Source organism: Triturus cristatus, chromosome 11 (genome assembly GCF_964204655.1).
Source record: "Triturus cristatus chromosome 11, aTriCri1.1, whole genome shotgun sequence".
NCBI classification, from domain to species: Eukaryota; Metazoa; Chordata; class Amphibia; order Caudata; family Salamandridae; genus Triturus; species Triturus cristatus.
Window position 1 is genome coordinate 430,381,160 of NC_140594.1, and position 21,370 is coordinate 430,402,529.

The 21,370-nt window shown below is 47.5% G+C and overlaps 1 long non-coding RNA gene across 1 annotated transcript; it reads right to left on the reverse strand.

Moving 5' to 3' along the window:
• Positions 1 to 307: 307 nt before the first annotated feature.
• LOC146784379 (uncharacterized) lies at positions 308 to 20,734 on the reverse strand. The gene is made up of 3 exons (XR_014970935.1): positions 20,663 to 20,734; positions 13,540 to 13,736; positions 308 to 2,393 (listed from the first exon to the last, which is right to left on the reverse strand). It is a non-coding gene; the product is annotated as an uncharacterized LOC146784379 (long non-coding RNA).
• Positions 20,735 to 21,370: the final 636 nt, after the last annotated feature.

Genomic DNA, 21,370 nt, shown 5'->3' on the forward strand with positions numbered 1-21,370 from the left:
GTGAAACCTATGGTTTTTTCAGTGAATATATATATATATACTGGATTTTCTTGCTCACACCGCTGCGCTGCAGAGATTGCGTGCACTCCAGGTACATCCAAAATTATCTATTATGCTGACACGTTTCAACCAAACGGTCTTTGTCAGGGCATAGGATACAATGTATCAGTGTGTCCTATCTACTCTAGAGGGACAGTGGTGCATTACATGAACACAGAAAAAAGTCTTTAGCAAAAACAGGGAATGCATGCTTTTCAGTCAAAGGAAAAAAGACCCCAAAGGTCAAAATAAACATTTTGCACTGTTAAAATACATCATAGGTTGTATTAACAAAATAAAATAAAATTTGTCTGAAAAACACAATTCAAGGAGAAATAATAATACATGTAGTCATCTGTTGTTCTACATTTCATGAGGTGCCCTAGAGGCAGTCATGTAAGTCCTAAATACAGGTCAGGTGACCACATAATGCAAACATGCCGATGGTAAAAGCCTGATGTAGCCTCGTCTCAGACAAGTGAGAGGGTAATGGAAGGGAGCGATCTAGAGGGCTGTGTGTAAATAGAGGTCAAGTGACCAACGGAAGCAAGAACGCAACCGATTACATATAATTTTAGAATAACATTTAGCGTCACTGGTTTGACATCATGTGACCTTGAGACAGGACCTGTTCTAGAGGGTGGGCCAGGTAGGCCAGGCGCACCCAAGGAAATTCCCAGGACCACCTGATGCCATTCCACAGGTAGAAGCGCGCCCATTAGTGCTTTTTGTTTAATGTTTCACTTTTGCCTGGGGCCCATGCCTTTTGTCTCTCCCACGATCATAAGAGCTGAGGCAAAGGACTTTGCTACTGCAAATAATTGTGTGTTATTAAATTGCTCATGAGGGTCACTCTGAATCTTATCAAGGGGCAGGGTTTTCTGTAGCCAGAGTTTACTCTGTGAACTTCTGGAATGCAACATGTTTCTGAGAAAAATACTGGCCATTTCTGCCATTTATGAGACACTGGAAGGAAGTCATGCTAATGCCTCATTATAACATTGTATAAAATTCTCTGCATTCATTTTTAATTTGGCAATGCACCCATACCTAATTTAAAGGCCTTTTAGAAATAGTGTAAACCACTTTTGAAGTGATATCTTGATGTAGTTGTTGTTATAACTTTATATTGCAAAGTTGTAATAAATGCAGGCTTTTTTTCTATATTCCCAATTGTTTTATTGACCTTGAAATAAAATGCAGGTCACGCCGGTAAAATACTAGCAAACCAACATGTTGGTCATTAATGAGGAGACAGGTGGTGTCTGAAAGGCTGACAGCACCTGATCAGAGTTGAACACATGTCAGAGAATACCTTAATTATATTGTTGCCCAGCATGTGAATGAATCTGTCCCAGCCCTAGCCCTCTTTCATAGTCACTTGAAGTTTTTACAATACTCCCTATTCCTTAGTGCGCTTTAAAACATTTCTCTTTTGGGCTTTTTTTCGCAAAACCCTACGAGTTCTGATTATTGCTACTGCCCAAGTCTTTTAAGTGCACCATGCCTTTTTTTCTAAGTAATCACCGGAAAGAAACTACAAATCCCATGAAAAATGTTGCTTAAATCTAGGCTTAATGTATTAATCTATGTTGCTGACCCAGTATGCATTAAAATGCATCATTTATCAATGTTCCCTAAATGTGTAGTGGAACCTGTCTGCTCCAGAACTATAAATAGCATTTTATTTTGATCGATGGTACTTGCCCCCACAGTGTTAAAAAGATACATTTTTAGGCTTCCCTGCTGAGAAATTGGTCAGTATGATGCATGGCTTTCCAGCCTCTGAGAAGATGTCTGTGGAAGCAAAGATTTTAGAGATGGTGTGAACGGTGATTCTTCTTCCCACACAGGTTATATCTGGAACCAGGATGAAGGTTACAACAGTTGTGGAAACTTGCTCTATAGATTTTTTGCCTCAAAACTTGTCTTTATTGGTTAAAGCAGAGAGACACAGGCAAAAAGGTTGGACCAACAAGGTCTGAGGAAGGAATGTGTTCAACTAGGCACAAAAGGGGACACTGCTGCACCCAACAAGACTCAAATGACCGAAGAGTGCATAGGTTTGTGAACGCCAACTCTGCTCCCGCCTCTCTCTCCGCTGATTGAACATACAGATTGTATGTTCAAGCAGCGGAGGAGGCAGGTTTGGGTACCCGAGGGGGGGAAAGATTTCCAGTCCCAATCATTTCACTACTTTGTGAAATTAAGTAAAGTTACATAAATATATATATCTATTTATCTTTATCTATATATCCACACTGTCTCTTGCTGCTGAGCAGTTTCTTTCACCAACAGCGCCAATGCTTCATCTCGGGCGCAAGTCCCAGCTTCACGTCCACAGCAAATTCTCCCTGCAGGAAGAATTGACATTGAGCACTCTAAAGAAGACAGAATTGCCAATGCATTTAATTCTGGAGCAATAACAGCTGATGCGTTTCAGTTACAAAATGATATGGGACATGCTGCAGCCACGGAATTGCCTAAATTCACATTGCCCATTGCTTTATTAACAATTTATTCAAGAAAAGTAAACAAATCCTAAACATTTTAATTCCAATCAGTGCCCATTGTTATCTGCACCTTGAAGACTTTTGAACACACACTACACCAAAATACATATAATAATGAAATATAAAAATTAGATAACCGGTACTATGCGTAATATGGTCCATTAGTGTCATTTACTGGTTCTGGTGATATATACAAATCACACGACCTTCGGCCTTGTGGGTTTTGATGTCACCAGAACCCTTTGATGGCAATATTGAACCATATTACAGGGTGAAATGTGATATTTATTCAAAACCTACCTGCATCACTGAGATGGCTCCTCCATGCCTCCAAGGGCACCACTTGCTGGCACAGTTCCCTTGAGAGCCACAGTGGTGTAGTAAGGATGTCATGGGCCCTTGTGCAAGCAAGTAAGATATGATCTCCATCCACTGGCTGGATAGTAAATGGCGGCCAGAGTTTGGGCACAGAGGGTCCCTAAAGCCCCATGGTCCCGCTGACACTTCACCAGCTGCACCACTGATAGCTACGCCCCTGGTGAAGCTTCCTTCACTTCTTACCCACTGAGGATCTCCTGCCCTGCAATCAAAGCTTACTTCCTGCTCAGAGTGAAATTAGCAAGAGGCCATTTCCAGTATGGTGCAATTTCAGACTGTCCTTTCACCTGAAGCTGAATCCAGAGCTCTGCAGTCCAGCACGGCACAGTTTCAGGCTGTCCCTTTGCTACAGTCTCAGTTAAGTGTGGTGCAGTCTCAGGCTGTCCTTTCACCAGAGGCTCAATCTAGTGTGGCACAGTCTCAGGCAGTCCTTTTGCCAGGGGCTCAGTCTAGTGTGTGGCAATCTCAAGCTACCCTTTTGGTGCTCCATATATTAACCCTGATTACCCCCCCCCCCTTCAAGCCAGTCTGACAGCACACATTGTGATGCATTTTACTTTTGAAATATAAATGAGTCATTTGCCAAATTTGTCACCCAATGTTATTACTTGTGTGGCTACTTTAGCATATTAATTGCTTGTTTCTCAAATGTAAAATGCAATTAATTATTATCCAGATGCTGCCATGCATCTGGCAAGAGGCGCCTAGGAATAGCAATGCAAGCCGGGTGGGGGGCAGGCCCCTTCCCACTACCCCATTAGCTCCACCACTGTGCTCAAGGATGTGGCACAAGGACACTGTTTGTGACTTGAAACTTGCAGTTATGTGTGTCATCTCTCTTGATTGGAATGTCAGGTGGATGATGGGACAAAGTGGCTTTTCAGTTGTTAGCTTATCAAGGCGGTTGTTCAATTGCACCTTCTCTCTGCCTTTACATATCTCCCTCCCTTCCCCATGTTTGACCTCTCGGTCTTGTGCAGCAGGATCCATTGTTTTTGACTGAGGTGGGGTTGGAAATGAGCAATTCCACCGTGAATTTCATTTTGATGTAATTGTTAATGTCAGTATGCCTCCAGGTAATATACTAAGACGGGATGGATGTTGGAGAGCTTTCACAAATATATGGTGTTCTTGCAATTTTATGTTTTTTTTGTGTATTTTATTTAAATGTTTTTGAAGACAAAGAAAGCACACTCTGTTAGTTATGTTCCCAGAAACCCCAAAGTGGAACTACTCAAACCACATAAAAGTTTCTCGCAATCCTTCAACTATTGACCAGTGACACTGTTGATATTGAGAAGGAAACGTCCTCTGCATGGTAAGAGATGTAAACCCTTGCCACTAGTGCCCAACTGTACTGTTGTCCTGATCTCAAATGCTGATTTCTTGTTATAGGCGAACACGGATTCAGGTGCGCTATGACATAGGCCTGTCTCACGGATTGCAGTCTAGTGGTGGAAGGCTGCTGCCTTCATCACGAGCTAAGCAGCACGAGCACAGTGGTAGCAGCATACTGTGTAGTGATCAGTAGTAATGAATAGACCTTTTTACCCTGTGTCACTGAAGTGAGGCCTACAGGGTCACTCACCTTTTTTAAAGTACAGCTGCTGTTTGCTTAACTCACCCTTGACCTACACCAGTGTCGCCGGGCCTCGGGAGAAGAGGAGGGGTACGAGTCAACCCTCATTGATGACAGCTTTCCACCTCCCCTGCAGGGTGCTGGCGGCCCCTTTAACGCCGGCTGGCTCACCGCGGACGAGGTGACGCCCCCTGTGACGTCAGCGGCAGGGAACCAATCAGCAGCGTCCATCCCCCGTAAGGCGGAAGCCCGCGAGGAAGACGGCGCGAGAGCCCACGGAGGAGAGCAAGGAGTAGCGGAGAAGGAGAGCGAGGAGAAGAGTGGAGAACGAGAGGCGGTGGTCGGTAGCGGAGCGGAGCGAAGTACGAGTGCGACGGAGGAGGAGGAGCAGTCCGGAAGAGGCGAGTCGGAGGTCCGGACCGGCCGGGACGGGAGAGCTGCAGAGCCAGGAGGCCATCTACACGGCGTCTCGCCCCGCCACTCTCCTGGAGGAGGGTGGCTGGGAAAGGTACGGGGCCGGGTCCTGGGACTATTACCTACACGGGGAGGGAGGTAGCTATCGGGAGGTCACGGGACGTCTAGGGGCACTGGTTCCTTCTGTGAGTGGAAGGACTCGATTCACGCACAAACCTCTTCATAGCACGTGTGTTTTGGTGGAAGACCCCGGTGACTCCTCACACCCTTTCCCCCTCAGAATCCCACAGAGAAAGAGCAGGTCACTAATATATTGCTCTCCATTCCTTGCATATACCCCGGAGACACACCACTGGACGAGGACCTTGGAGAGGAGAAGAGAACACCGGGCATACCCAGATCGGAGAGGAAGAGAGAGACCAAGACTTTGTGATTGAGAACACCGGGCATACCCAGATCGGAGAGGAAAAGAGAGACCAAGACTTTGTGATTAATAAATACCCAAACCGAATCCATTGTCTAGACGTGTCCTTCTTCTACCCACGGGGAGGGCAAGCGTTGGTGACAAGTGGCGAGCCAGATAGGAGCCGTTGGATCGTGAACCACCACCCGATACAGGATGGACGCCTTCATACACCAAATGAAGGAAAGTCAGACGAAGATGGAGTGGGCAATAGAGCGGAGTTCCTCCCAGGCTGACGCAGATCGGGCTGTGTTCACTTCGGCCATCCAAACACAAGCCGATAACCTGGTAAAATTGGCCGAAGGACAAAATCTTCTCGTGGCCTCCCTGGGTCAGGCCAGAGCGGCCGCGCCTCCAGGAACGGTGGTCCCCCTTCAGAAGCTCACCCCTGGAGAAGATCCGTTGGCCTTCTTTCTAAATTTCGAAAGGGCCGCCCGTGCTAGTGCTTGGGCAGGAGAGAGGTGGCCCTTTTACCTTGCCCCTTTGTTGGTTGGAGAAGCACAAGCGGCCTATCAGGCCGTAAATAAAGATGGGACCGCTACCTATGCACTTGTGAAACAATATATCCTAGATCGGCTTGGAGTGGACGAAGAGACTCACCGCTTACGGTTCCGGCAGGAACGCGGGGCTCCTGGGGACATCCCCAAGACTCTTTTTTTTAAGTTGAAGGAGGCGGCTGATCTGTGGTTAAAACCCCAAGAGTCCAGTATGGAGGACGTGATGAAGAAGATCTATCTTGAACAGTTCCTTGAAGCCCTCCCATACTCGAGTCAGCGCTGGTTAAAACAACACGCTGGGTTATCCTTGGAACAGGCCGTAGAGATGGCCACGTCGTATGCTAGAGCTCAAGGCCGACCCACCCCCAAAGAACCAGAACGGCCACTAAAGCATGTGTCCCAAGGAAGGGGCGACCGGAAGCCGGCTAAACCAGTCCCAGAGCCCGTACGGTCCCGAGGAGCCCGGCCAGACCCTATCCCTTTCTCGGGGCCCCAATGTTATGACTGTGGGGAATGGGGACACATAGCTCGCTTTTGCAGAAAGAAAAGGGAGAAGGAGGAGGAACCCATGGATGTGAGCTATTCGCCCCACTCCCTCCTGTTTGCTCAAGAAACGGGTCCCGTCTTTTATGTGAGTGTAAAGATACAGGGAAAAGGGGTACGAGCCCTATTGGATTCAGGCTGTAAACACTCAGTAGCCAGGCAAGAGCTCATTCACCACTCCTGGGTCCTACCGGGTAGAAGGGTGGGTATCAGGTGTGTACACGGGGAGGTTAGGGACTACCCTCTGGCTACCATCCAGCTCCAAACACCCACAGGGGCCAGCATGGATGCAATAGTAGGGGTCCTTCCACACCTTCCTGAACCTGTCATCATAGGGACCGATAACCCCTGTTTTTCCTCTATGATGCGGGAGGTGCTCAGTTCCCCGGCCTATCATCAGATCTCCGTGTTGACCCCAGAACCGTGGGCTAAGGATACTCACTTCCGTACTGCCCAATTGAACGACGCCAGTCTTGTCAATGCCTGGAACAAAGCCCGGGCAGAACAGGACCAAGTGGCTAGAGTCTACCCCACTTTTGTTGAACGTAATGGCCTCCTCTATCGGTTAGCTAAGGAAGACGCCACTCTTCAGTTAGTAGTTCCCTCAGACTTTAGGGATCAAATACTTTTTTTTGCCCATGCCCACCTTTTGGCGGGGCATGTTGGGGCAGAAAAAACAGGACAAGCCATTCTACAACACTTCTTCTGGCCTGGGATATATGCTCAGATACAGAGGTATTGTCAGGAATGTCATATCTGCCAACGGTGCAATCCGTATGTACCACCTGCAGTCCCCTTGCAGCCTCTACCCATCATAGGTAAACCGTTCGACAGACTAGGAATGGACTTGATAGGTCCCTTGCCCAAATCCAGTAGAGGACATCAATATGCCCTTGTCTTGGTGGACTATGCGACTCGCTATCACGAGGCCTTCCCCCTTAGAGCAGCTACGTCCACGGCTATAGCTCAGCGCCTGGTGGAAGTATTTTCGAGGATGGGTTTCCCAAGGGAAATAGTCACCGATCAGGGCACCCTGTTTGTTTCCAAACTTATGAAGCAGGTCTGTCTCCAGCTCAACATCCGACATATAAAAACATCGGTGTACCATCCCCAGACAGATGGATTAGTCGAGCGCTATAATGGAAGCCTTAAACTGACCCTAAAAAAACTTCTGTCTGGGGACGGAAAAAACTGGGACCAATTGTTGCCTTTGGCCCTGTTTGTGCTAAGGAGCCAGACCCAGTCCAGCTTGGGGGCTTCCCCATTTGAGCTTCTCTTTGGTCGGATACCCCGAACTCTACTGGAGATAACAAAAGACAGCTGGGAGCAAGAAGGGAAACAAGAAGCTGAGGCTCTGCTTGATTACACCCGCCAGTTGCAGTCCCGACTCCATAAACTGAGGACCCTTTCCCATGAACACCTAGCCATTGCCCAAACTAAACAAAAGCACTTTTATGATAAAGGGAAAAAGTGGAGGACGCTCGATGTAGGGGACTGGGTCCTGGTGTTGTTACCCACTTCTGCTCAGAAAATGAAGAAGGAGTGGCAAGGTCCCTTTCAGGTCATTAAGAAGGTGGGTAGGACCTCTTACGTTCTACAGGTATCGCGCACAAAGACCCAATTGTATCACATAAATATACTAAAAAAATGGTTAGGAAAGCCTCCGAGTACACCCCTAACTGTCTCCTTTACCGCACCTCTGGCGCATACCGTTAAGGACCTTCCTGTCAATCCCGATTTGCCCCCTCATCAAAGGGAGGCTATGGACTCTCTCCTCCTTCGGTTTTCAAGTGTATTCTCCGATCTACCGGGGAGAACCCACTTAGCTGAACACACTATCCCCACCCCCGTAGGAGTTACCGTCAAACAAAAACCCTATCGGATACCTGAGGCACGGCGGGCGGCCTTCCAGACAGAAATACAACAGATGCTAAAAACCGGAGTGATCGTTCCTTCTCACAGCAACTGGTGTTCCCCCGTAGTCTTGGTACCGAAACCGGACGGAAGTATCCGGTTTTGCATAGACTTCCGAGCCGTCAATAGGGTCTCCAAGCAAGATGCTTACCCACTTCCTAGGGTCGACGAACTAGTAGAGCGCCTTGGTGAGGCCAAATACATAACCACTATCGACCTCACCAAGGGGTATTGGCAGATCCCCCTAGCTCCTGCGGACCAGGAGAAAACAGCCTTCTCGACTCCCTCAGGTCACTTCCATTTTACTGTCCTCCCTTTTGGCCTACACGGGGCTCCGGCCACCTTTCAACGGGCCATGGATACCCTACTAAAACAACATCTTCCTTATGCTTCTGCCTACCTGGACGACATCGTTGTCTTCAGCAAAACTTGGCCAGAGCACCTCCAACATCTGGGCAGTATACTGGAAAGTATAAACCAAGCAGGCTTCCACATCAACGCAAAGAAATCCCGAGTGGCATTTCAACAAGTGAAATATCTGGGGTTTCTGCTTGGGGACGGTAACATTAAACCACAGAAAGACAAGGTTGCGGCGGTTCAGGCTTTGCTGTACCCCAGAACCAAAAGGGATCTTAGGGCATTTTTGGGGTTAGTAGGATACTACAGGAGATTTATCCCTCAATTCGCCAATCTGGCTGGTCCCCTCACTGATCTCCTCCGCAAGACCCAGACCTCTCCCCGCCTACGGGCGCCTACGGCCCTGGAGTCTACTGCTTTCCAGACTCTCAAAGATGCTCTCACCTCCTCCCCAGTGTTAGTGACCCCTGACTTTCAGAAACCCTTTATCCTGCAGACGGATGCGTCTGGGGTTGGGATAGGGGCAGTGCTCTCCCAAAAGGATACGGAGGGTTGCGAGCGTCCTATTTTATACATTAGTAGGAAGCTCTTTCCCCGAGAGCAGGCTTACTCCACGGTGGAGAAAGAGTGTTTGGCCGTACGTTGGGGGGTGGAGAAATTGCGCTATTATTTGGAAGGCAGATCCTTTATCCTCTTTACGGACCATGCCCCTCTGACCTGGCTTCAACGTAACAAAGGCCACAACGAGCGCATCCTCCGCTGGTTCTTGGCGTTACAGCCTTATCGCTTTGAGGTGAAACATCGGAAAGGGCTGGAACAGGGGAATGCGGACTTTCTCTCCCGATACCCCATTTCCCCCGATCGGGAAAATCCGGGGTTGGGGATGTGTCGCCGGGCCTCGGGAGAAGAGGAGGGGTACGAGTCAACCTTCATTGATGACAGCTTTCCACCTCCCCTGCAGGGTGCTGGCGGCCCCTTTAACGCCGGCTGGCTCATCGCGGACGAGGTGACGCCCCCTGTGACGTCAGCGGCAGGGAACCAATCAGCAGCGTCCATCCCCCGTAAGGCGGAAGCCCGCGAGGAAGACGGCGCGAGAGCCCACGGAGGAGAGCAAGGAGTAGCGGAGAAGGAGAGCGAGGAGAAGAGTGGAGAACGAGAGGCGGTGGTCGGTAGCGGAGCGGAGCGAAGTACGAGTGCGACGGAGGAGGAGGAGCAGTCCGGAAGAGGCGAGTCGGAGGTCCGGACCGGCCGGGACGGGAGAGCTGCAGAGCCAGGAGGCCATCTACACGGCGTCTCGCCCCGCCACTCTCCTGGAGGAGGGTGGCTGGGAAAGGTATGGGGCCGGGTCCTGGGACTATTACCTACACGGGGAGGGAGGTAGCTATCGGGGAGGTCACGGGACGTCTAGGGGCACTGGTTCCTTCTGTGAGTGGAAGGACTCGATTCACGCACAAACCTCTTCATAGCACGTGTGTTTTGGTGGAAGACCCCGGTGACTCCTCACACCCTTTCCCCCTCAGAATCTCACAGATAAAGAGCAGGTCACTAATATATTGCTCTCCATTCCTTGCATATACCCCGGAGACACACCACTGGACGAGGACCTCGGAGAGGAGAAGAGAACACCGGGCATCCCAGATCGGAGAGGAAGAGAGAGACCAAGACTTTGTGATTGAGAACACCGGGCATACCCAGATCGGAGAGGAAGAGAGAGACCAAGACTTTGTGATTAATAAATACCCAAACCGAATCCATTGTCTAGACGTGTCCTTCTTCTACCCACGGGGAGGGCAAGCGTTGGTGACAACCAGGTAGATGTGGAGTGCTGCATAACGCAGGAGGAGTAACTCTGTGTTAGTTGAATGTGGGCCTGGGAAGGGTACAGTGCAAGGGTGAAGCAGTACTGTACAGAACATGTGTGTTTAGTACATGTACTGGGGGTATGTATTCTGAGAAAGATAAATTACATGAGAGGTGTAGTGTTGTGCAGTGCATGTATGGATAGAGCATGTGCTGGGTGCATGTGTGCTTGTGTGAAGCACAATACATAAAGGGTGAAGAGTTGTGCAGCGTATACATAGGGAGTGTGTGCTAGCAGCTCATGCATTTTAAAATAACACACTCTGGTTAAAGATAGACAAGTGTCAGGGCTGAAGAGTGCAGAGTATGTATGCTGAATGCATATGTACATGTGAGGGTACAATCCATAGATGTATTAGTGCTGACCTGAAAGTGTGCTATGAGTGTGCCTGCAATGGTACATTGTATGGCGGACCCTGAGTTCCATTTTGGGATTCTCAGGCCTGCCAGTAAAGACATGAGGAGGAGAGGAATCAGCCCAGACAAATGTGTGTATTGCTGCATTCCTGGGAGCTGGATGGGGGGACACTGAAGGATAAAGGAAGAGACCCCCTGTACATCTCCAAAGACTGCTCTTTGATTAACTGATTGATTACAAGGAAGGGGCCTGGACACATCTCGGGAAGAAAGATGGGGCTGATAAGAGAATCATAAAGAATAGGGCTGGGGGGTTTGGATTAACCTCTTGATGTACATATCACTATGGCTGAGATCCAGGTGTGAACTCTGGTCACTCCCAAGAGTTGTGTTATGGACAATGAGTTTCTGAGTTGTACCTGCTGTGGCAGACCTCTTTCATGAAGGAAGATGAAGAAAAGTGCCCACTTCAAGAGACGCAGAACCCCAACACAAAACGTCAAAGACCCAGACCCTAAATCACATTTGGTGCCTGGAAAAGGAATATATGAAGGGGAGGTTAAGTCCCCAAACATGTGTCAGAAGGGCTGTCTGATGAGGGAAAGTCCTGCAAGGCTTCTGCCTGTGACCAGGACTGGGGGAGTTAAAGCCTGCTAATCTCTGTGCTTGGGGAGAGGGAAACCAAGATTACCTGCCCTGGAGCCCGGAGCACCATCGCCTGCCTGCTTGCGAAGACAAGGGTGCCCTGTGAGGAAGAGGAGATCATTGGAAGGATGGAGGTCCAGTGAGGAGTCCTACTGTGTGGAATCCCTGAGCGAGGTGTGAAGAGAGTGGCTGCACACAGATAGGGTTGTTGCCCATGTCCAGAACAGTCTGACAACCCCATATGCTAGGAGAGGGCCACTGTGATCTCAGCCATGTGAAGTATGCCATACAGGAAGCACCAGGCCCACACCGCCGTGCAGCAGTGATCCCATATGCCAGATGGGGCCACTGGTGAACCTAATTGAGCCAGAGCATGAGACTTTTGTCCGCCGCATTGAGGACGATAGCATCGAAGAGTCTGTGCCCGATAATGAGCAACGTCACAATCTCATACGACAGAAGGGGCTACCGGTGTCACTGTGGCCAAATGTTCAGGTTGTGATATGAACAAGAGCATTACTGCCAAGACAAGCAGGCATAGCCTACCAACTGCACTCAACTGTTTCCCTGAAGATTGCAGGATGCTGCTGAGCATATTGAATCGTAGCTGAAGCTACAGTCAGGAGTCGGAGAATTCCCGCTTCCCCACCCACCCTTTGTTAGGGGAAGAGCAACTTACCTTATGTCTGCCAAGCGGGAGCAGCTCCGATCACTGGAAACCAGTGCTGCTCGACAGGAAATGTCTGCTCCACCGGCTGCTGCTGAGTTCATTGCGAGCGGCCCAACTTTGTGGTACACAATTCGGACTTGGGTATGCCCAAGGAGAGGGCACGAGCTGCACCACAGAACGCTGCCATACCGCCGGGCCTTTTGAGCCTGGGCACTTGCTGCTGAAGAATTTGCGGCACCATAGACACTTTTGACTAAATTCCTAGAAGGTCAAAAGGAAGAACTCTTGAGTGGTGCCTAATAATTTGCATTCCCTGACGCAGCCACCAGTTAATGGGGAATAACCATGAACACGTTACATCAAGTAGGGTGGGACAGGAATTCGCCTGACCACTACTAGGGCCCCAACCTCAAGGAGAATTGTGCTGTTGCATTTCAAAGTCGCATCTCTTTTTATGTGTACAGTTAGAAATAAAATACTTCCTTTTTTTATAAAAGCAAGTATTTGGCTGCAGATTTATTTATGCTTGCACCGTTTGCATTTTTAATTATGACCAGCGGCAGTTCGCCCATTAGGGCCGAGGAGCATCGCCCACTCTGCTGTAAGCGCAGTAAACATAAAAAATAAAACGGTAATAAAAAGATTTTATTACCACTTTATTTTTCAGTGCAGCTGGCTAGCCCGAGCCAAGTGTTGGGGCGGGACCATTACTGCTGACTGGCAGCAGGGGAGGAGTGGTGCCTCCTTAAAGTTTAAAGTGTGTGTGTCACTTTGGCCAGCTGTCTTGTGACGGCCAGCCTGACAGGCGCACTTTAAACCTCTCCAACCCGAGCTGTCATAGACATCTGGGTGGAGAAAATGCAGAGGCCTCCAGTGCCTGTAGGAGCGCTGAGCCAGCCCTCTCCAACCAATCGTGGTGCCTCTCTCATGCTGGTTAACAGCATGAGAGCAGCATCTGGTCTGGTTAGGGTAGTTGGCTCTGAGACTCCTTGCTGCCTTTTTGCCACGACTGTCGCCGGGATCGGAGAAAGTAGGTAAGCATGTTTTTTGCTTCACTTAAGATTGTTTTATTTATTTGTACACACTGCCAGGCAGTGTGAGAAACTTGCACTGCCTTCAGCCTCCGCTCCAGAGCTCTTAATTGTGGACCATTATAAACACTGTTTATAATAGTCCACGACTGAGAGCTTTGGGGTTGCGCCTAAGGGCTTCCCTGAAGCACCTGAAAGTGGGTCAATCATACCCACCTGATCACCACACCACTTTAAAAAACATGCAGCCGCCACTGATTATGAGTCGTGTTCACTCACCTGTAGCCACAAACCCCCCAAGGGAGCCTTGACTGTTTGACCGCGGCTACCACTGAGAGTCAAGTGCAGAAGCGGTACTTGGCCCAGTTGAGCAGGATCCATAGTAGGTCGACCCCGGAACATCCGGAGTGAACGGCCTCAACCACCGAGGTTAGGCCCAGTAACCTCTGCTTGCCCTCTGAATCGGGTTCCAACAGCTACAATGTGTAAACAGAAGTCGTAAACAGAAGCCAATGCTATCTCATCTATCTGCTCCATCCATCAACAACTGACACTCCCACTGCAGCAAAAGACTAAACATGCACGCTGTGTTAAGATGGTATCTAAGAGTAGCAGACAGTAAAATGGGCACCGGGCATGGCCACTAGTCATGTGCATTAGATCCAAAAAATGAAATTTTTACTTCATAGACATGTCCATATTGGACACGTTACCAGTGTCTCTATAGCAGATCTCCCAAAATCCTTTGTTGATTTAAGCGAACTTCCCTTATGCACCTTGATGGCCCACCCAGGTGTTTTGGTAGCCTCCCAGATCATGAATCCTAGAGCTGGCCCTGCCTTGGGACACCACAGGAAATGACATCACGCGGGCCATGACATGACAGGAACTGTTATCAGACTGACTGGTAGAAATTAAACCGAGGTAAAGAAAGGGTGAGTAAAGAAACAAATACTCGTAAACACGGTGCAAAGGATTCTGTTTTCCGTCCTAGGGGCACTTTATCTAGAGTTCACAGAATGAGGTTAGGGGGGAGAGGCTCAGGTGTTTCATTAAAAGCATCTTAGCCCAGGACGGGGTAGTAAATGCTGGGGCAGTCCCCCAGCAAAGATGGTATCGACCGTAATGTTCTATTTACCAAGAGGCGTAGAGCTGAAGGCCTTCTAGAGGCTGCCTGAAACAACAAAAAGACCTCGTGATCCTTCTATTACATCAGGTTCTATACATCTACATAGGATAAAGCATGGAAACATATAGGGGTTTTCTTTCTTAAATAAAACGAATAAAACACTCACACAGCTGAATTTTAGTGCAGATAAAAATGACACTTTCTTCCATAATCTCTTTTCCAAATGCCGCATCGGAGTCAATAACTGAGTCTGCGCGCACGCATTTAATGCTGAATTTTTATTTGCTTACCTTACCGTGGCTATGAAATATACTTTTTTCGCTTCTTGATCCCCAGATCTCTATCTTTTAATGCAATATCCTTCACTTCTCTAGAACACCCAAAAAACACAAAATTGTCTCTTGGCGGTTATGCAAAAAGAGAGAGCCTAGTTGTGTAAGAAATACTTCTGCAGTAAACTACACTTCTGCCGACATTGTCACTCTAAGGGACAGCAAACTGCAGTGCTGCAGTTGTATATTACCAATTTACCGCGAATAATCCTGAGGTAGTAACACAGCAGGGATGCACCTACTTTCATGCATTTCCTGAAGCGACACAACCGCTGCTTCATTGACTTCAGAATGATGAAAGGCGGAGTCTTAAAAGACTGTGAACTTCGTGTTACAACTCTTACTAAGTAGCCTTATCGGGTTTCGCACGTTTCAGTTTTAGGAAGACGCCGAATTCCACAAGCAGGAACCCATATCCTGGCTGATGCATGGCTCGAGGCTGGAGACAATCTTCTTTTTGAGAGATTATTGGTCCTATCACCGCGTCAAAACAGCACTTCTCCATGGCAACATGCAGACCTGCTTTGCTATTTCGGGGTTTGCAGCGGTGAAGTGTTAATCCACTTAAATTTCGCATGCTAATCATTTTCATAACCCTTTGAAATGGGTGTTAAGAGGACGGGGGGTGTTAATCGTACTCCCCTCGAGTCTGAAAGCTGTGCAGTCTCCTCCTGTATAACAAGATGGCTCCTGAACTCTTGAAGTATTGATGTAGATACCTGGGTTTGTGCACCCGCTGTGTACGACCAGAAGGTACACAGCACAACATCCCCGTGGAGCTGAGCGGGGCCTTCATTCTTATGAGTAAGTGTGCATGTCTGCTTCAGCAAGTCCTCTTTCTGTTTAGCAACAGCGCTTTGCATGCTGGGATTTTAGAGCCCATACTCGCAACATTAAACTTGGAATTATAATGCAACTTGCCACAGGCAAAAACAATGACTGGCCGGCAGTGGCGGCTGGTGACATTTGAAAGAGGTGGGCCGTAATAGTGCCAGGCCGTGCAGTGTGGCGAGCGAGCGTAGCTCTACCCTATGAAGAATTTTTGAAAAAGAAAGGGCTAATGGTGCATTTTCAAGCAGATTTCAGAAAGCAAGAATGTTAATTAACCATTCTACATATTCGCACGTTTCATCTTCTCCATTATCTTTCATTCTTTCCGTCATCACTGTTACTCCTACCCTTAACCCTGCACTTAATCTAACTTGCGCTTAATCATATTTCACATCTCTATTTACTCTTAGTCCTACAGAAACTTCTACTTACTTCTACTTACACAAATTTGCACCTACCCAGTCCTATTTACACCAAATCATACTTCTAATTAGTCCTACACTTCTTACGCCTTTCTTTTCTTGCTTATTCCTCTTCTTACTACTATGCTGATGCTTCACCGCAAATACATAATCTAATAGCAGTCAAGGCTCGCAAATTATACCAAATGTAAACTGTCCAACTAGATAGGTACCAACTGGATGTAACCCGACTGAGGCAGAAGCCAACCTTCATGCGCGAGGCAGGCACTGCGCATCATAATACTAGAAAAACAATTTTGGTGAACATAATAAACTGTTTTAAAAGAAGCACGCCACTCTTGCTTCCAAAACGGAATGTAAATTAAGTACATCCCGTTTGGGAAGCAAGAGTGATTGTGCTTCTTTTAAAACAGTTTATTATGTTCACCAAATTTGTTTTTTTAGTAATATGATGCGCAGTGGCAGTGCCAAATTTGGTGAACAACATAAACTGTTTTAAAAGAAGCACAATCCGGTTTTGGTAGCAAGAGTGATTTTGCTTCTATTAAAACAGTTTATCAATCAAGGCCAGGCCCAGGGTGGTCAAGTGCTTCTGGAAAGGGCCTGGCGCGTTCTGAGCAAGCAAGAGGGGTATTATTAGCAATGTGTCGTTTTATATGTGACTGTATTCACGGTATTTGTTGCTAGAAATCCGAGCTATAATGTGAAGGGCATGCTAAAATATGACCTAGTGAGGAGGATAATGGGAAATTCTGAATGTGGACGATGTGTACAGAGTGTTAACTGAGCACACTCTTCACTGCATAAGGATTTCAGTACGTTTCCACCGTTTTTTGTTGTTGTTTTTTTAACGTTTAGCGAAATGTTCTAGCATGCGGCGACAAAAAATCAAAACTTGTTTCAATAGCGTCAAAAACTCTGCGCAAAGCCTAGCTTTGAAGTGTGCTCTGCTGTTGAATTAACCTGCCATCTTTTTACCTTAACCCCTTCAGTGCCCGCCCCTTTCCCCGCCCAGTGCCGGCCGTTGCATTAGCGGGCGGGGTCTATGACGAGCTGGACTCGTCATGGGCACAGCGCCACCGCGGCCCATGACGAGTCCAGCTCGTCATGGGCACTGAAGGGGTTAAAAAGATTGTGTGTTTCAATCTAAAGCAGTTTGCATCGGTATCTAAACTCCCTTCATGCCTCTCCTTTCTAGGTCTTCGCCTTCTGCACTGGCTTCATTTTGCAAAAAGTGACTTTTCTTTAACTTTAGGACGTGAATGTAAGTAGCTAGTGAATCCCATCCACACTAGAGTCTTGTCAGAGTTGACCCAGGGCCACTCTCAGGCCTTTTTTACCTTCTTATGAAAGTTCTAAAAACAAACGGCACTACCTATTTCAAACGGTCGAGCCAGGACAAACGTATAGTCAATGCCAGCAACATCACTTAGCATTTAAATGAGGTGATGCAGAGAAAACGATTCCATGCCAGAAGCCACAAAGGTCACATGGTTTAAACGAAAGGCCACACATACAACACACACACACACACACTTGTCTTCACGTCACAAACTTGAAATTACCTTTACCTCCGCTTCGAAAACAGATAAAGAGCAGTTGGAGAATAAAAGCCTTAGCAGGAGCAGATCTACAAGGGCTCTCCTTACTGATCAATCTAGGGCCTTCTTAGGTATAATGACATTGTTCTTCATTTCTGGCTAAACATGATCAGTGGTGTCTGCATGTTTCTAAGCTTCTTGCTTTTTCCAGGAAGGGATTTTGGACCGAAGGATTTAAGTAGCACTTGAAGTCTGTCTGGGGCTGAAGTATATTTGCACTCTATTTTATATGTGTACGTGTGCAGGACCTGCTCCTCATTCGGCTCCAGTATTATTGCAATAATGCTGTCAACCCTCAACCCCAAATCCTCATCCAATTTATCCCAAGTAAACAAATCAAATTCATCATAGCCACATAGACAAATCATATGCATGTTGAGTCACGTGCGTTACAAGAGTGCTTGTGTCTTGCAAGTTCTCTATCTTTTTCTTTTTGTTACCAATAAAAAAAAGCTGAGAATTACAAGGCTGACGCAGGGAGTGATTTAAAGACTTTGAAATAGGGTTTCTGAATTGAAGAGCCTTCAGGAGCTAGAGAGGGCTTGGGACGTAAACCCTTGCACAAAATATTGCCTTCCTGTGGCCTAGCTGCAATTGGTTGATTCGGAACCTTTCAAATATATGTGTAGTTTCTACTCAAGTTGACTGTCTTAATTGCACTTCCACTTACTTACTCATTCATGGCATTTATTTTATCACCAGAAGGCAGTATTTCTATCTTGTGCATGGTTAATGCTCATGTCACCAATTCTTATTCTGCCCTTTTGGCATCCTTCTATTCATTTGACAACATCTCTGCTTGGCATGTGCTACCATAAGCATTACTGGGCCTTCTCTGAATATTCCCTGTTTTTTAGCGTACACTCAATTAGTATTCCACTGACCCGATGTCTAGGCTGGTACTGTTTAGCTGCATTTATGTTTTTGTCCTTATTACAACTATAATTGACCTATCTCCTTTCTCCCATAGCATTACCCATCACACGGCCAGGCGCTGCGTCCCATACCATGATCACTGCACTGTACAGGATATCATGCACGACATAAAACACTTCCCACATAGTCTCAATACCCAAAAAAATATCCTTCCAAACACACTTTCTACACAGTGTGTCTTGCTATTCATGTGGATATGAGCTTTTGCACTCCACACTGAGTTAGTAAGTACTTACTATACAAATGCTACAATACAATAGGGCACTGTAGCCCCACAATGCGCCCCTTTCTGCCACACTGTAGATGACTGGTTGGTGGTGTTGCGGATATGCCTTGGACTTCCTCTTTGTTATACAATGTGTTATCACAAATCCTAACTACGATAATACTCCAACTTGATTTTTCAATACTAGTCAAAGTATTTGACAAATCACGTATTCACAGCCACTGTACTAATGCACCTGGAATATGGCAAACCTTATATACAATGGCCTCCGAGCTTACTCCAACTCAAGAGCAGTGCTGTGAGTGCCACTTAAAAACGACTGATAGACATGACGGCACTGGTTCCCTTTCAAAGACGCACCAGACTCCAGATTCTCACTGCTCAGAGTCGTAGACGCCACATACAATACTGCGAATACGCTTTACACAGTACAGACTGAGCAGAGAGGGTTGGGTGTAGTAATATAACATCTCACTGCACACACGTACCTATAGCCATGTTAAAAATGGGCCTTAGCTGAAAGTGATTCCTATTTTAACACGCCCCTATGTGGCCTCGGTATTGATCAGAAGGAATTATGCTATATGCAGGTAAGTTTAAGGCACAGCTACTGGAGCTCAGCTTTTCAGTAGATTTTTCCGGCTCACATCCCAGTTATGTCCCAATTAGTCATTACTCTCGAAGGCTTTTATTGTATTACGGATCAGAGCGGCTCGTTACCTTGTCCCATCCGCGGCGGTATTTAGAGCGTTTTTTCCTGCTAAGTGCAGTTAAGTAAATATACTGCGCGCTAAGGTTCCTGCGCGCTAAGGTTTCTGCGCGCTACTTCAACCCCCATTGCACTGGACTTTGCTGCATGATGGAGCTCGTTCAAGAACTCCTCGTCTGTAAGTCTATAGTTACATGGATCATTTCCCTGGTCAAGATTTCACTTGACCATTTGCAAATGGATACAAGACCCTTTTGCTAGTGTATGGGGTTCTGCGCTTCCCTGTGGATCATTTTTCTGATGTTTGTAGTCGCATATTGGCCCTAGCCGATGATGCTTTTCAGGTCTAAATGCTACTTTGAATTTACCTGTAGCATGCCCTGTTTTCCCCATAGCAACATATATAGTCCATTACCCAAACCATGTTTGCGCAAAGCATGTTAAAGGAACCATTTAATCAGAGGCGCAACTAGAGCCAAATTTCGGGGGGGGCTAAGAAAAAATTTCAGGGGGGGCTGAAACTTTAAGCAATAGGCAGAGTGGAGCTGCAGGGGCTCTTAGAGGGGGTGAGCAATAGGCAGAGTGGAGCTGCAGGGGCTCGTAGAAGGGGTGAAACAACAGCAAGGCCTCATTAACATGCAAATGGTCTTTTAAAGACCTGTAAAGTGCTCGGGTGCGGCTGTGTGGGTGCCCGGGAAGCTGTCTCATCCCGGGCTGCCACACACGAGGGGGGGGGGGGGGGGGGGGGGCTGAAGCCCTTCGAGTCCAATGGGTGTTGCACGCCTGCATTTAATACTGGACGACTGGATTTGACATCAGGATTTACTCGTTTATTTCTGCCCTTTATTCTTCTACCGTTAAATCTGCCAATAGTAACACCTGCTGTTTACAACGCTTAGCAACGACTTCGAAGCGCTATATTTAATATAGATTAGTCCCACTATCATATTTAGCTCAGATGTAGACCGATTCCGTCTCAGCCACCTCCACGAAGGGACAAACCTCTGAACAGAGTAGGTACACCGATGGTTGACCGTCTTGTGTCATCAGACTGAACACACCGCACTGCGTACACGCGCTTTATGCACAGTTTTCTTATTTGCACACGCCGTATATTATTTCTAATATCGAATTCAACAGGGGCGCTCCCGTTGCACGTCGTGTCTGCAGTTTGAAAATCTTCTTTTTTCATTTTTATGAGTATAAACTAACTCACCTATAGAACGTTCTCGCGCCCGGGCTCCTCGTGTCTGCAGACAGCATGGCAAAGGTGGAAGCCGGAACTGGAAAGTGCTGGATTTTGACTCCTCCCCCAGCCCACCAATCATTTAAAAAATAAGCAACGGGAAGGAAGAGACAGAAGTGACTGTCACTCCCCCAGCCTACACTGTTTTACCCGGACTGCCCCGCCCCCAGCCATTGAAATGAATGGAGGGTTTCTGACTCCTCCCTGGGCCGTGTGAATAACGCCCAAAATCAAACCCTATTCTGGCAGTGCAAAATAGAGCGCGCCCACCTGTGTGTAGTCACTGGCATGCTTTCTGGCTGAAGGTCGAAGAAATCTTCGCCCAGCCAGAAAAGCATGCACAGCAGAGCCAAGGGCCACCCTCCCCCGCCCCCTCAAAGAAAATACCCAGATTTAAACATGTTTATTCACCGAGCAGCCAGCACAATTTATTGTTGGATGCTCGGTGTTTCAAATTGCATTTTTTAATCCTCCCAACTGGCAGGGCGACGCCCATCTCGCCCCTTAGCACCAGCCGCCCCTGCTGGCCGGAGATGCCAAATTACAGGTGTGCAATGTGGGCAGTAGGAAGTAAAAATGCAATTGCTTTCTAGACTATCCCAAAAAAGACAAAATTTAAAGCTCACTCGAAAAGCGCACGTTCACTGCATGGGACGCCTTGATGCTGAATAGCTGAAT